The sequence below is a fragment of the Crocodylus porosus genome, unplaced genomic scaffold (genome assembly GCF_001723895.1).
Source record: "Crocodylus porosus isolate Cpor-Errol unplaced genomic scaffold, CroPor_comp1, whole genome shotgun sequence".
NCBI lineage: Eukaryota > Metazoa > Chordata > Crocodylia > Crocodylidae > Crocodylus > Crocodylus porosus.
This window is the reverse complement of record NW_017728935.1, coordinates 3,721,707-3,726,098: the sequence shown is the minus strand read 5'-3', so window position 1 is coordinate 3,726,098 and position 4,392 is coordinate 3,721,707.

Sequence of the window (4,392 nt, the reverse complement as noted above, 5' to 3'; positions counted from 1 at the left end):
GACGATGTGCCGGAGCCTTTAGCCGCCCCTCCAGAGAACCGCTCCCGTCCCTTCCTCTCGCCGCCCTCTCCTGCCCCCAAAGCTGCTCCTCGGCTAAGGGCCCCGAGTGTCCCGGTCACCTCCCCGGCAGGGAGGCCCGTGGCCGGGAAGGGGGAGCGGAGAAGCTAGCACCAAACGCCTTAAGGAAAAGGGGGCGGAAGGGGACTAGAGGGTGAGGCAAAGGTCTGTTTTATGAGGGCGCCGCAGAGAGGTGCCAGGGAGGTCAGCTCCCTGCATGCCCCGCGCTCGCCCAGGAAGATAAGCTGCTGTGCCAGCTCTGTGCAGCGCCGCACCTACAGCCCCGGTGCGCCCGCTGCGGCCCTGGACCCCGGCGAGGGCTGCGGGGGCCAGGGGAGTGACCGATCTCTTTTGGCTTTTGGTCCTGGGGCGCAGGAGGGTTGAAGTGGCCTGCCTGTTTGCTCCGGAGACTTGGCCGGTGTTTTAGCGTGCTGGATTTTCTACCTTCTCGAAGCCCTTATTGCCACAGGCCTGGCGGGCGTCTTGAATATACAACTGCCACATTCTTGTCCGCCCCGGGTCTCTTGAATATACACCCCTACCCCCTCGGGGCCACAAAAGTTGGTCCCCATTAGGCTATGCGGTTTAGATCAGCTTCCAAGTGTCCGCATTTTGGGGATAAGGAGTTGTCTGGGACTTGGGGTGCTGATCAAACCCAGCACCCTTGAACTGATCCCTGCTGCTAGGGTGGGTGCTTCTGCGTGTGTGTTTGCAGTTAGCGCTGATGTGTTGACCATCTGGGTGGGTGGGACGTAGTCCCAAGAGAGACAGGAGGTTTGACTTCTGTCCCTCTGCGGGTGGGAAGAAAGGAGGGTAAGGAGAGCGGTCACCATTCAGACCCGTGATGTTCCGAAGAAAAAGAAATTGAAAGTAAAAGGTTTCCCATCAGCAGAGAAAAAGGAATAAGCCCGGCTGAGTCTCACTTCCTGATAAGGTTTTGCAAAGGGTAGATATGAAAAGGCTCGTGATACGGGTGTTTTCAGGAACTGGGGCTTTTAAGAAAGTGATGGCTGGGAATTTTTCGCAGGCAGGAACCTAGCGTGCACGGGAAGACTGCTCCATTGCTGGCAGAAGGGCGTCAACAACGAGAGCGCTTGGACTGGCATTGAACCGTTTGGGTGCAGCGTGGACCAAGTGTTCCCGACTGGGTTAGGATCTGAGATTACGACTTACGCTGAGTAAACTGCACCTCTCGTTAGCGATGTGTTACTCTTCGCGGGTAGCCGGGACAGGTCCGTTGGCCATCTAGGTATTCTCCCGCCTTGCACCTGAGAGAGAATGATTCGGTCCTTTGAGCTCTTGAAACCTTAAGAATATTTCGTTCAGTTTGGGATTTCAACTCAAAGTATTATTAAAGTGTTCGGCATACTCTAAAATATGTTCAGAAATGAAGGCGCACTCTTAGTATTTACCAAATCCTAATTGTGCTTTCTTTGCGGGGGGCCTGAGCCCTGCCACAGGGAACGTGGGGACGGGGTGCGTGTGCGTGTGCGCGGTACCTGGGAGGTTATACCAACATGAGTTTAGGTGAACTTGTATTGCTAGTTATACATTCCCTCTGAGGATGCTCTTGTTTTGGGATGAGATTTACTAAACTGGAAAGATTCGATGAATGTCCCTTGGGGAGTTATACTGGTATAACAGCAGTGTTATGCTAGTGTAATGTTTGCCACTTCTGTGCAATTGGATCTAAAACACTTTTATTTTTCAGTCGCAATTAATACCTGGACTTTACTGTTCACAGATCTCAACAGCTGTGTATAAAGGAAAGTCTGTATCCTCCCCATTTTGCAGGTGGGAAAGCCGAGTGTTGCAGGGCACTAAGGTGCCTGCTCCTATCAGAGGGCCCTAAGAGCCAGACAGGAGAACAGGCTAATGAGTCAATTAGCCTGCGCCTGCACCCTGTCAGCTGACCGGAAGAGGCAGGGCCCTGGGCAAATATAAACCCCAAGGCTGGGACCGGAGGGGATGCTCTCTGGCAGCAGCTAAGGGGAAGAAGTGCTCAGGGACGGCCTGATGTGCTGCACGCTGGGGTAATGGGGCTCCAGGAGCTCAGCCGGTACCGTAGCCTGCGGAGCACTTGGTGCTGAGGAAAGTTGGACTTTTAAAGGGACAGAGCACACCCTGAGCTGCTTATATTATGTTATAGCCCAGGGGCTCGTGTTTAAGTTGCTGTTTATAAACACTAGAGGACTGGGCTGAGGCTGCTGGGGAAGGAGGAGGCCTCGTTGGGGACCCACTATGGTGTGGGGACCCCAGTGCCGGAGAAGAGTGCGGTAAAGGGCGTGAGCAGATCCCAGCACCAGCGTGGGGCACGGAGACGGGGCTGCGGAGAGCCACCTTCGGTACCGTCTGCGAGGCCTGGGGCATGGTAAAGGGATGGTTTTGGAGCCACGTGTCTAGCCCATAAGGCTGAGGGTGTCCTGTGAGGCATCCACTTTGAGTGGGATCCAAGAATTCAGCAGGGTCCAGCAGACAAACTCAAGGGCAGCCTCCCAATCTACTAAAATTACCTGCAAGACGTGGTGGGCGAGAGAGAGGGTGCCTGTTGGGCAGGACTGGCACGGTCAAGGAGCCCTAGGGGTATCGTGGCCATCCCCGGGGACCCCATCCCATGACACCGAGGCACAGAGCAGTGAAGTGAATCGGTGGCAGAGCTCACAGTGGGACCAGAGTCTCCTAGTAGTGTCTGGTCCATTTTATCTGGCCTCCTCTTGTTTTGTGTGTACCCTATTAGCAAATTTAAAGGCTGGCTAGCCTTTAAATTTGCTAATGCCATCCAGAGCCTGAATACAGCAAAGTACCATCCAAGCAGAAGCTAATGATGCTTACCTGGGTGTAGAAACAGGGCGTGGGGGCCGGGATCAGAGAGGCTATCGCTCTGTTGGTATGTTGGCAGTTGTCTCAGTGCCTGACCTTTCTGCGTCACAGGCAGCCAAGAGGGAGATGGTGATTGCAGCTGGCCAAGTCTGGGATGGAGGAAGCCAGCTGCCTATTCAAGGGCTCGTGTCAAGTGTTGGATGCTCTTGTTCTGACCCTCTCCCTGTGGTCTGGAGGCTGGTTTCTGTTCCTGACTTGGCTACAGACTCCTCCATGACCCCAGTGGCTTTCTTTTTCTGTGCCTGTGTTTTTCCCTTGTCTGCAAACACTCTGAGCCCTGCATGCGAAGAACCGGATCGACCTTCGTGCTTGTCGGCCCATCTAGGCCTGTCTGGTGCTTTCGTCCCAGTGGATGCTGGTGGGGGGGTTGGAGAATAGCTTTCCCCCCACTGAAGCAGCTTCAGGGAACTTGGGGGTCCAAATCCTTGCTGAGCGGCAGTCTCCGTCTCCGGAGCAGAAAGCAGGACAGCAGTCTCTGGAAAGCATAAAAAGTAATCGGGGGGCAGAGGGATCAGTCCTTCTTGCAAGCCATACCTCAGTCCTCCAGCTTCAGCAGGCAGGGGAGAAGGGAAGGCCTGTGGCTGGGTTAGGCTCTTGGAAAGAATCCCATTAGGAGATGAGGTGGATCAAATTCTAACCATGCCGCCTGGGCATGTTTGAGGCTGGGGAGAGGAAAAGAAAGTTCATTGCCCCCACGTGCGCAGTGTAAACCTTCCAGTCCGCTCTCAGGGCCTGCAGCTCCATGGAGCAGCTTAGCAAGATCGCTCGCGGATGCCAACTCCTGTTGGAGCCAGCTGCATGGGTGGGACCATCCCAGCTGTGCCTTTGGTCCAGTAAACAATACCATCGCAAGAACTCTTGCCTCTGCAGTATTTCCTGAACCATCTTGGCAAGGACATCTCTTCGAGACTGAGAGGGACAGCTTTACATTTAATGATGGATATGCAAATGAGCAAACTTTGCATTTCTATGAGCCCTCGTTCCCACCTCGTTTAGATGAATAGGGACTGGTTCTGCAAGAGGGGTCAGTCCTCTCTTACCTTGAGCAGTCCAATCCAACCCAACCCCCCTGTTTTCACACGGGGAAACCAGTCCAGGCTGGTCTGTACATGGCAACCAAAAAAGATTGTTACCTGTGTTACAACTTAAAACCGTGAAGGGGATGTTGTGGCTCAGTGGATCATCAAAAACCCACAACTCCATATCCCCACATGCAAAAACCAGGGATAATCCCAGCCTTGCAAGGCAGGGTGATAAACACCTGCGGATATGCAAAATGTCAGGATTAGACTTGCGTGTGCCCTAAACATTAGGCGTGGGTTTAGGGAGTCGTGAGGTTTGGGCGTGTTTAGGTCTGTGGTTTTTATTTTAAGGGTTTGAATGAGAATGAATAGCCTCTCAGTAAAGCAAAACGGGGAGTTAAAAAAGCTGCAGTGGGCAAACCATTTGGGTGAT